Raw genomic sequence first — 12,888 nt, 5'->3', positions numbered from 1 at the left:
TGATCGTTCTTAAATTTTAGCGGCCGCCTTGGTGTGGTGGTAGCGTGTTTCGTCCAACCACAGCGAAGGTCCTGGCGAAGTAACATAAAAAGTAAAGAAATGCTTTTCTAATTAGAATAATGTAATTCAAAGTAGGGTCGCCCTCTTGGCGTTGGTTTGAAAATACCATTCAGAGTCGGCGTAAAGCATGCAGGTCCCATCCATCATATTTGTAGGAAAAATTAAAAGTAACATGATGCATGGAAGAGATGCTCGGTCTAAATTTGCTCCGAACTAATTCGTGCCAACTATTTATTAATCATCCTTCGCAAATCTTATTAAAGATGAGCATCGATTTTATCTGGTAGGTTATGTGAGAGTTCTCCATTTTTAAGATCTTTGGTTCGAGCAGGTTTTTTATAAAAAAAAAAGGTTTTCTTAAAACGCAATCGTTCCAAAGAACTGGGCGGTAAGTTTTATGAACGTACTTCGACCATCAAAAGCTTTCCAACAAAAAATGCTTTTGCCTTAGATAATACCGCGGTTGGTTTCTCCGAATACTTCTGGAAGCACCTTAATGTGCAATCAATATTTTGAAAAAAAAAAAGAAATAGAAATTCTGCTAAATATAAAAGTAGCAGAGAATATTCAACAAGCACACTACATTTCACATTATGAATAGAGATGCATTGAGCGGCGCCAATCGAAGCACAAGAGACTTAAAAAGGGGAACAAATCAGGGAAATAAAGATGCAAGGAAAACAAAACAAAAAAATGAATCATAAATTTCAACGCAAAAAACAATGCCATTATATAGCACGCAGAGTGGAGGAAGTATCTATGAACAAGTACGATTAGAAGAAAACATTTTCGCATTCAAGCAGAAAGTGCCAGAGTATATGGCTTGGGATGGATATATCTGACTTGAGATTGATGTGAATAGTCCCAGTAAAACATGCACCTTGTGTTTCTTCGCTTTTGCACATTTCATGAATGAATGAACAACGGTGTATTAAAATGTGTGAATTAGTAGACGCACGGATGTATTGAAGACTCGACTAAATGATTGAATGTTTAGTTGCCTTTCGGCGAGTATAGCAACTTTGGATGGATGGATGATGAAATGAGTGTAGAAATCACCACCAAAGTGAACGAACGCATCAGCAAACACAAAGTCAACAAATGATTACTTTTTTGCATATGAATGCACAAAGAAATGTGGGAGTTGAGGGGCAGGTCGGCAATGGATGTAGAAGGATGGAAAGCGAATTCACAAAGAAAAAAAGGATTATCCAAATATATTTTGATTGTACTTATGTATTTAAGAGTGGATCCACTAGATGTACTGCGCGAACCATGGTTTGTCGGGTAACCCGATATCAGATACCCAGCCTTGAACATACATTACACAGCGCTTGATCTGTCAGAGAGTTAATAGCTACTTTTTAGGTTGACTGAAACGTCATCAAAATAAGCCTTGAGTTTGTCTGCATGTTTTTGTTGTTCACTGGTGCCGCATCGTACCGCCTAAACAGTTGGTCATTAAGGCAGCAGCCAAAGTTGTGGTAATGGAGGGATGACACAATGTCAACAGCCATAATTTCAATTCGCCTTATGACCACTTCAAATGGCACAAAGTCAATTGAAGATTTGGCTATATGAAATATAAAAGTAGAAGAGAATCAAACTTCAAATATATACAATGTCAACGACAATCCCGTTTTCCGAAATGGTCATAAAGTCAATTCTTTTTTCTGAAGTAACCACAAGGTTAATTATATTGTTTCGCGCATTCACGTATTAAAATACTAGCAACTGTTGAATAACAGTTACGATTTAATGTTTATTTTTGTTCAGTGAAATGAAGAGAAACTCTTTTGCTCTCTCCTTTTCTTATCTTTAGGTAACATTCTACTGAAAAATTGGCTAAAAAACTGGCCAATGAGGTCCTTTCTGAGATAAGAAGAACTTTTTCAATTTAAAGTGCGATTCTTTACACCAAATTTTCGTCTGCAGTGCCACTTTTCCTAATTCTTGTCTTGTTAATGTGCAGAATAGGATTAATCGCTGGGCCAGTGAGAATTCCTTGAAATAAGAAGAACATAGTCCATTTAACGTCTAACGGATCCTGCAAAAGCTTTTTGCTTCTGTGCTGACATGGTTATGGTCTTGTTCCTGAAATGGTCATAACATCAAAGGGAAATATCTTAAATGAATAAAGTTAAATTAAGAAAAGTCTTAAAGTATATCGATCTTATGGATATTTGAAGTAGTCATAAGGACAATTCGTCTTATGGCAGTTTGAAGTGGTCATAAGGCCAATTCATCTTTTGGCCATTTTAAGTGGTAATAGCATCTCTTGACCTTTGCTTTAGCCTTTGAATTTATGTCACCCCAGCTGTGGGGATAATAAAGCTACAAGTAGTGTATAGAACGATGCGAGTACTGAGTGAGTAGTATCGATACTTTTCCAAACAAGACTCGAGTATTTTGTACTCGATGCCTTTTATCAATTACTGAGTAAAGTACCGTTACTTTACCTCGATACTTTTCCACGATACTTTACTGTGCCGATGGTCTAAAGGTTTAAGTTCAACAAATTACAGTTAATTAACACGATAAATTAGAAAAAATTTTACTCAAGATATCGTTGACGCTGGTCATCCAACTTTCACTCAAAACGCCTTTTTGAAAATGGTGTAATGGGAGAACTATTCGGCAAAGGGTGGTAAAAGAAAAGTATTTGTTTATTGTCCAGAATCACTAAAAAATTCTAAAATGAAAACCTGCTAGCTTTAATTTAATTATAAAAGGCTGCTTACTCCATAAATTTTGAATACACTTTAAAATGTAGAGTGTTGAGTGACGTTTCCATCAAATTTGGTTTTTTCATTAATTTTAAAAATTTGATAAAATTGCAAAAAACTAATGCAAAAAAAAAAATGCTATAAAATCATCTAAACTTTTTTGTAAGTTGAAATTTGATGGCCTTAATATTTATTGAAAAAAAGCGTAGGGAAAACAAGTAAGGAAGGCTAAGTTCGGGTGTAACCGAACATTACATATTCAGCTGCCAAATTACAGCTTGCAAAGCTTTTAAATTACCTTCTTTTAAAAGTGGGCGGTGTCCAAAATTTTACAAATTTTCTATTCTGCATCATAATATCATAAGGTCAACCCACCAACCAAGTTTCATCGCTTTATCCGTCGTTGGTAATGAATTATCGCACTTTTTCCGTTTTTTGAAATTTTCGATATCGAAAAAGTGAGCCTGGTTATATCCGATTTCGTTCATTTCAAATAGCGATCTGAGATGAGTGCTCAGGAACTTACATACCAAATTTCACTAACATACCTCAAAATTTCATCAAGTTATCTTGCTTACGGGCAGACGGACGGACGGACGGATATGGTTGAATGAATTTCTTTTTTCGCGCAGTACATTTTGATATAAGAAGTCTATAACTATCTCGATTAGTTTATGCCGTTACGGGGTACCGTTATTTGAACAAAATTAATATACTCTGTGAGCTCTGCTCTTTTGTACAGGAAGGGTGCATTTCCTGACAACATTTACAGTAACTAAGATTTTGGATATATCAAGTTTTCGAGTGGGAACACTTAACGTATCTGAGGGCACACAGCTGGGTATATAATGTTTGCTTTTGCCCGAACTTGAGCTTCCTTACTTGTATTCTGCTCAATTTAAAATAAATATACGATCTCGTTAACAAAAAAATACAAAGTTTCTTCTTTTTTCTTCTTCGCTTTTAGTAAACAACCCGAAGTACTCTCTTGGATCGAGTATACTCGATACCTTTTGCTGAGTATGAGTACTAGCGTCGATATTTTGGTCCGAGTATTTAAAATGAGTATCGGTATTGATACTTTTTTTTAAAACTTCTATCACTAGTAACAAGAAGACTACTTCGCAATGTAGTCTGTGTGAGGCCAAGAAGTCTGAAAAAGGATTGAATGTTGGAAAGACGAAAAGGCAAACTACTGGATCTCTGTCCTCGCTCGCGTTGCTTTTAAATATGCTCGACTGCGAGTATGCTATCTCATTTTTTTTTTTAATTTTTCAATTTATAACTTCTTGTATTCTGACGTTAATGTCCTTTGAATTTTGTTGTTAATGCAAGACAAGAAATTACTTTTCAAACGAATGACTGAATGTGAATAAAAAGTGATCAACGCCATAAAAAATATTACAAATAAAGTGGAAAGCAAAGATAGAGAAAATAATATTCCATATTTTCAATTGAATGAACAAAGGAAAAAACATAAACTTATGCTGATCACATGGAAAAGTTGATAGTGGAAGGAGGTGGCAAAGATTTGTTAACGTTTGTAGTATATGCCATGGACGTGCAAATGCAGCATTACTAAATAAGCTCATGCGTGACTAAATACTACATAATTTTCCCGATATCGTTTTTTAGTATTCCGTATTTCTTTAAGGTAAATACTGTTGCTAAAAGAACGTGCACACTTTAATTCATTGTTTCGCGAAGCGTATGTATGTATCGGATCATTGTGGATTAAACACTGTTAGATATTGCATAGACCACACTCTGGTTTTTCTAAAAGACGCATCACAGATAGGCCTAGAATGTTGAATGCGGCCATATGAAATCGTTCCCTAGATAGTATCTTAATGGTGCCTATCACCGAAATGTACCGGATATATATCCAGCAAAAGGCCATCAACATCATTAACACTCCCCAAACCCTTCTTGGTGTGTCATTATCGCTACAAAAACAATCGGAACGAACGGCAATGTCCCAAAAGGTTCAATTCTATTTTTGACCAACAAAAACACCGCAAAATTAATTCTTGTATATTCCTTTATATAAAGCGGATCAAATTCCTCCAACATTTTCACATTGCGTGAACCATTTCGCTAGACTCGGAGAAAGTATTATGTGATTTCAAATATTAGCTTTATTTCTTATACTCATTTAATTGGCGACTAACCGTCTTAACGGTTATGTCCGTCCAACAAGGCGCACCAGTCGCTTCTTCGCTCTGCCAACTGATGCAAATTCAAGGGAATTTAAATCGTTTTGCCCCTTGTCCTTTCGCTTAATCCGTTTACACCCGTCTGTCGCTTATAACAAAAGAAAATGGTCTGATCCAATGCCTACTAAATTTTTATAACCAAAAAAGTGTGTCAGGTTAGAACGTTCGTAACGTTGGAAATACCAATATATATCATAGATTAATAGATATGAAAAATTAATTCCCTTCCAATACGCTCCATGAAATGGCCCCGAAATACAGCTGATTGTTATACAAATATCATTTGACAAAAACAAAATTTTTAATCTCCGAAACACTCTAGAAAGTTGTCCAAGTTTATAGACCTTGAGGAATATAGTCTTTCTTCTAGGGCGGCCTCCCAATGAAAAGGATTTTCACGGATAACTTTTGAACCAGAAAAAAGACTTAGTTTCTGTCTTCTAGAGCTTAACTCTGGCATAAATACGCGTCTTTGATAGCCCACTCTGTATGAGTCCCATAACTTTCGGTATGAGTCAGAAACTAGCCATTACGGTGCAAAACATCCACACGTTTTTTTAAAGTGCTGAAATATGATTTGTTATAAAAAAAATAAATAAACAAAAATCCTTTCACGTGCTCTGTGAGCAAGGAGTTTCATATTTACTTATTCATCAATGATGTACACCCCCCTTATTTATTCCTTTCGTGAGTAAAATGGTATATAAGCTTTCGTACGATTTAGCAAAATTCGTCTGGCCGTCTATTTAAACGCGAACTTTGAAACATTTCTTGATGTCCTAGTGTATTTTTATGTTTCATCTATCTTTTGTCGGAAATGAGATATTCGGACTATAAACTATTGAAATTTATATCCCCCATATGACCCATTGCAAGGATAGGAGAAAGAACGAATGGCTAATTTTAAAAAATCTTGACTTGAAAAGGGGCAATATAACCCCCCTTTTCCACACCTCTTTGAAAAACAATTGACTTAACCATATTCACCATTATTTTATTAAACAATTATTAAAAAAAGTATCTTCATTTTAAAGAAGGCCATACATAATTCTAAAACATATATTCTTTGAGAACAGTTAGATTATTCAAGCAGTAATCAAGTTCCTAGGTACACATTCTCCTGCGCGAATGAAAGAATATGCTGTAAAAAAATTAATAAAAAATAAAAAATTAGTAGGTACATATATGAAAATTTTCAGAGCATTATACACTAGTCCCCTTATTCATAAAAAATTAAAATGGTTTATAAAGCTCTTATATTTGGAAATTTGAATCGAAAATTCATTTTAAAAAGCTTTATAAACTTTTGTATTTTTTATGAATAAGATGGAAGACTATGCTTGTCTCAATATTTCTTGAAGAAAAATGTACAAAAAATTCAAAATATTATTAAACCTTACTTTCTCCCGTAGTGCAGATGTGGGCATCCAAAGCGCAATTTGTCGGAAATGTCCGGTTATTTCCGTTATATTCAGCGCACACTGGTTTAAACTCCCTAGTACACTTGGTATTACACAATTTTTGGCAATCCGTTCTTTCAATTATGGTTAATTCTAAAAATAAAAGGAAAACAGTTTTAGAAGAAAACAGTAAGCAGCTGTAAAGCTAAAATCTAAAAATTCACCTTCTTCGAAGCGATTTCGTCGCTGACAATTCTCATTGAGCAGGTAACAAGCGTTGCGCCACACAAAACATTTCTTGCTATCTGTAGACCAGACAACATCTTCTACATCTGAACATCTAACTGCAAAATTACAAGGTTTGGGCCTCCCATATTTTTGAGCAGTAACGGCAATGATCAATGTTAGTGTGAGCCCCAGCGATGCGAACAAGTGTTTTGTAGTATAATGAGTCATTTTTTTTGTTTTAAATATTAAAATTTCTTTCACGCTTTACAATATTCACTTGATTGCTCAGTTGACTATATTAATTTCAGAATAAAATTGAATTGCCTACGTAGCGCCTTTTATTCAATTTTATGCAAATTGTTTTCTTTGTTGATTTAAATTTATCTTGTTTTTGCATTTAATTGTTTGTTTAAAGTACATCTATGTAAATGTGTACACACTTTATCGGCGGCGGCGGCGTAGGCTCTATTATATACCGGCGGCGGCGTGGGTGGCGCGCCGGCGTACGCCGGTGTTCTTACTTTAAGCTTGATTTTTCTATTTAAAAAAAATAATATTTAGGAAAAGTTTTTTTTCGTATGTATTTAAGGAAATCAACGTTTTGACCATTTCGGAAAGATACGATAGCTCCTTGCGGAGGGATTGTCCCTCGTTCGCTTACTCCAGAGGGGCTTCGAACCTAACCCCGGTCGTTGGAATTGGTACTGCTGCGTCTGCAGAAAAGAAATAGAGATACATAAAATAGTCGCAGTTGTGTCTGTATATATCGTGCAAAGCGTAGTTTCACCTAGGGTTAACTCCTAATAATGGTCGCGAACACAATTTCTTTACATCATTTGTGGCTCCTTGGCGGCCACGCACAAAGACGCCTTGCGGTTGCTATTAATAGTCTATTAATACTCATGACTATCTTGGTACAGGGCGCTTCCAGTTGTTTCGGCTGTTTTTAAGAGCTACAATTCCCAATCTGCGAACAGTAGCAATCCCGACCACCAGTCGCTACCACTCGTCTTGACCCTCACAACATATGCCAGCACAGAAGCTATAGGACTGCGACTTCGAACTCATACCTTCGTCGACGTCACTTTCCTAGAAGTTCTAGGTGTAGCACCGAAGACTTTCCAACAGATGCTTTTGTCGCGCTATGCTGCCGAGCTACACCAGAGAAACACCTTGAAACTTTAGGGAGTGACTATTCGGCCAAAGATGCCGCCCTCGAAATCATAAGCAGTCTAAGTGGATATCATTGCGTAATGAGTGAAAATCGTATAATCCTCGGCGCATCTACATAATTAAATTTTTTAAATGTAGACCAAAGTTTGCAGACGGTTGTGTTCACAAGATTGATTTCAATAGTCTTTGTTAATTCAAAACGATATTTTAGAATGAAAGTCCACCGATTTTAAGTTGAAAGATGTTAACTGATGTTTTCCGGCCTTATGATATAAGAGATCATTACACATGACCGCGTAGCTTCAGTTTTCAGACTAGTTCGACTGTTGACTACGTCTTGGGAAAGCTTTTGCTTCACCACTTTGAGGAGTGGTGGTGATATTAAACTTGGTGTGTGTAGGTGTGTAGGTGATATTTAAACTTGGTTGATAGGCTATAATCAATGTGATTCACTCCAATGGACTAGTTTTGGATAGGGCCACCAGCTTTAGGAAATCTCAAACCGTGAGACTTGGGTGTTGAAGGAGGAAGTGTTAAAATCAAAATTAACATTTCAGACGCTATTGTATAGTTTCGCAAATAGACATAAGATGTTTGAATGTAAGCCGAAGTGATTTTTCAAATCCTTCTCATACGTACATATATCTTCAAAAGTATAATGTGAGAATCATTTCAAAGGAGTGTTTATGCCCATAGAACCTACTAAACGATTTTGCATCACTGATATCTCTTATTATTGGGTCATTTTATTTGAATTCATTGTTCATTATTAATTTTTTGAAAAAAAAAAAAAAAAATATGCAAAGTGAGCATATAAATTTATTATATAACTTTTCTTTTAGTGTTTTGTTTTAATAACTTGATGAATTCGGTGATGCGAAATCTGTGTTAAGCTGGCATTGAAAGCGCCTGTTTTCTCAAGTAACTTTTGAACGGTTAGAAAGTATTAAATTTCGCAATTTTTATAACTGTAAGTGATGCGCATCCTTTGACACCCCTTTCGACAATATCGGACCAATTTTCGAGATGAACAATAAATGGCCTATATAGTCTTAAATGAGTAGAAAATTTAGTAGCGCGCCGGACGCTGCCGCCGCCGCGCCGATATTTTTGACATTCGGCGGCGGTATGAGAAAAACGTCCAAAATCGGCGGCGGCGGCGTTTATCGGCGGTATATATCTCTAGGACACACACATAAGACTTTTCATATTTCTAGTGAATTATTAAGTATTTAAAAAGGTATTTAAGAACGCATACAGGCAAAGTCAATTCGGTGATTTACCTTAAATGATTCATAATTATTATGATAAAAGTTATACTAGCCTTAGTTTTTACTGTAAATGCTTAAATTTTCTTGTACACCATATAATGCTATTTACAGGATTTCCTACACCACAAAAATCCGCTTTATTAAAAGAAAAAAACTTGCCATATTTCACGAATTTTATTTAATGTTTGTTATACCCAACTGTATTGATTTAGAGGGTAATATAACTTCAATCAGATAACGGTAATTTGTTATGGTATAAAGGAATAGAGTGCTGCTTTTATTAAAATTATCAGCGTCGAAAGGGATTTTTACTGAGCGTTGTCCATCCGTTCATCTATACGCTTTTCCGTCTGTACGTCCATTAACACGCTAACTTGAGCAAACATTTATACACGAGCTCATCTGGACCCAGAAAGAAACGACATGAAAATGAGCGAAATCGAACGATAATCACGCTAACTTTTGCGGTATCAAAATTTTCGAAAAATCGGAAGAATGCGTTATAATGCAATATGTAATTTCTAATAAAGTGATAAAGCTTGGAAATTTAGCAAATTTGTGATTAGTAATTTTGGGACCATCCGCTCTTAAAAGCAGAAAAAATATAAAACGAATTTTCAGAGACATTTACAAAACTGCATGCTCAAAAATATTCAGAAAACTCCAGCGAATAGTTTGAAATTCTTGTAAAATTTTTTCGTGTTTTCATGTTGTTTTTTTTTTTTTTAAAACCATAGTCTTCCTGATGATGACGCGCAAGCGTCGAGAACAAGCGAAGAGAAAAGTTAATACTCTTAGTTTTTTCTTTATGCCGAAATAGCTCCAACACAGCAAACAATTTCTCGAATTTTTTCGAAAAGATTTTCTAGAAAAATTGATTCAAGGCGATATTAAGATGGACAAGGTGGCAGCTGTTTCGATTATACCTTGTAAACCACTTCATAGACTTTTCCCCAGGGAGTGGGATTTGAACCCGAACTACTGCTATGTTCGATGCTTTGATAAACATTCTCGACCAAAGCCGCGTCATGTCGATATTCAACTTTATCTCAATTGCCTTATGCCCAATTGCATTATTCATGCTTCTGTATCAACATACTATTTTTCGAAGCTACAATACCTAACTGAATGTTAGTTTTTGTTATATTTGGTAATAACTTTTTTATTATACAGCCCTTTTGCTTAATGTATGGAACACTTTCTAAAGAAATGTTACTATGGTTACTAGGACAGGTTTACGAATTTCACTTCTTCATCAGCTAGCTTCTCGGGAGCTGAACATTGAATTCGAAAATGTCCATCGCCATTTGTAAACTTTGCAATTTGTCTCTAATATCAATAGCAAACAATTGTATAAAGCAATAAGAGCATGTCTCGCTAATTAAATACAGACATTTTTATCTTTAAATTGATATTTAACTATTTTACGAAAAATTGGTTTACAAAAATGTTTTGCATACCCGGCAGATATTTGTTATCGATTTCAACAAACCCTAACTAATAATTTAACTATTTTGCGGTATTCCAGAAAGCAGCTGACTTGGATTGTACTACAAAAAGTCAACTATTAATTGGTTGTAAATTTATGTAGCGTTGTCATGGCAAACCAATGGTGAGAGATTCTGCGTCAGAAAGCTTTATGTCACAAAATTTTAAAAATATGAGAAAAATATTATTTTTTCCCGCCGCATTTCATTTGAACTTTAAACTTTTCTTAAAAATTGCAAAAATATCTGATTTCATGCATCCAGAAAAAATAAATAGATAATAGTCAACTTATAGTTGACTTGTACCTAACTAATTTTACTGCTGGGTAGTTTCAGTTGTAAAATTCATATACATTTTTTCTTAAATCTAATATATGTATAAAATTCTTCTGTCACGGTTTTAGAGGCTGAACTGCTCCGAAACGGCTGAACCGGTTCTCATAAGATTTTGTGAGCATATTGGGTAGGTCTGAGAATCGGCCAACGTCTACCTTTTTTTTCGCTACGTGTCTACGGTCTTGAGATCAAAACGTGGGCCCGGGTACCCCTAGAATGTGTGTATACAATATGGATATCAAATGAAAGCTGTTGATGAGTGATATAGTACAAGATAATTTTCATACAACTGGGAGGATAGGGTCTCGAGATATAGCCCAAAACGTGGACCCGGGTACCCCTAGAATGTGTGTATACAATATGGATATCAAATGAAAGCTGTTGATGAGTGCTATAGTACAGGATAATTTTCATACAACTGGGAGGCTAGGGTCTCGATATATAGCCCAAAACGTGGACCCGGGTACCCCTAGAATCTGTTTATACAATATGGATCTCAAATGAAAGCTGTTGATGAGTGCTATAGTACAGGATAATTTTCATACAACTGGGAGGATAGGGTCTCGAGATATAGCCCAAAACATGGACCCGGGTATCCCTAGAATGTGTTTATACAATATGGATATCAAATGAAAGCTGTTGATGAGTGCTATAGTACAGGATAGTTTTCATACAACTGGGAGGCTAAGGTCTCTAGATATAGCCCAAAACGTGGACCCGGGTACCCCTAGAATGTGTTTATACAATATGGATCTCAAATGAAAGCTGTTGATGAGTGCTATAGTACAGGATAATTTTCATACAACTGGGAGGCTAGGGTCTCCAGATATAGCCCAAAACGTGGACCCGGATACCCCTAGAATGTGTTTATACAATATGTGTATCAAATGAAAGCTTTTGATGAGTGCTATAGTACAGGATAATTTTCATACAACTGGGAGGATAGGGTCTCGAGATATAGTCCAAAACGCGGACCTGAATACACCTAGAATATGTTTTTACATTATGGGTATCAAATTGAAGCTGTTGATGTATGCTTTAGTACAGAGTAAATTTTACACCGCTGGGTGACTACGGTCTCGAGATATAGGCCAAAACATGGACCCGGATACCGCTAGAATGTGTGTGTATTATGGATATCAAATGAAAGCTGTTGGTGAGAGCTCTAAAGTTCATTGTGATATTCGGTTTACCGCATCAACCTGGCAAAACTGATAAATATGCATGCGAAGCCGAAATAAAGACATGAATTAATAATACCCACATACTTAGTTGCATACGTCCTATTCGATTTGCCTGAAATTTCGTATATAAATTTGCCTATATTAGTATTTACGATCCTTTTTTCCGGGAATTATAATAGAGATGGACTGGGACTGGGATTAGGACTAGGACTAGGACTGAGACTGAGACTCGGAGTGGGACTGGGACTTAGACTCGGAATGGGACTGGGACAAAATACATACCACCCTCTGGGACTGGCAATAAGAGATGAAGAAGAAGGAGAAAAACTTGATAGAAGAGCAAAGAGAGAAGGATACTGAGAAAGAGATGGAATGGGACGAAGATGGAGATGAAGCGAAAAAGACGGAGGGAGTAGTGAATAAAGAGATTAGGAAAAAGTGTAGAGGGGTAGGGCAGAGTTAGACGGAAAAAGCTTATTAAAATGTATGCAGATAGGCCAAATTTAGGGCAGAACAACGTCTGCCGGGTCTGCTAGTTATTGATATAAAAACTAGAAGAGTCTAGTTGATGAATTTTGATAAAAAATCCACTGATATTTTCCTTTTGGCTGTTCTATAAAATTCACCAGCTGGGTATACATTCTTCGGTTTCACACGAACATAGACTTACTTACCCATTATAAATATTCACTTGCAAATATTTCAAATTGCATTTATGTAGATGCGTAAATTCATACTTTAGTAAAATACGGAAACTTATTCCGAGAAAAATAAATAATAAAAAAAATTAAATTGAATAAAAGGCGC

The 12,888-nt window shown here is 35.8% G+C and overlaps 1 long non-coding RNA gene across 1 annotated transcript; it reads right to left on the bottom strand.

The window, feature by feature from the left end:
• Window positions 1-5,975: 5,975 nt before the first annotated feature.
• Window positions 5,976-6,946, bottom strand: LOC137245382 (uncharacterized). Its single transcript, XR_010951311.1, has 3 exons — window positions 6,627-6,946; window positions 6,403-6,555; window positions 5,976-6,143 (listed from the first exon to the last, which is right to left on the bottom strand). It is a non-coding gene; the product is annotated as an uncharacterized lncRNA (long non-coding RNA).
• Between the last annotated feature and the right edge of the window lie 5,942 nt (window positions 6,947-12,888).

Source organism: Eurosta solidaginis, chromosome 1 (assembly GCF_040869045.1).
Source record: "Eurosta solidaginis isolate ZX-2024a chromosome 1, ASM4086904v1, whole genome shotgun sequence".
In the NCBI taxonomy this organism is placed as follows: domain Eukaryota; kingdom Metazoa; phylum Arthropoda; class Insecta; order Diptera; family Tephritidae; genus Eurosta; species Eurosta solidaginis.
The sequence above is the reverse complement of the archived record's forward strand: the minus strand, read 5'-3'. Positions and strand labels throughout refer to the sequence as shown.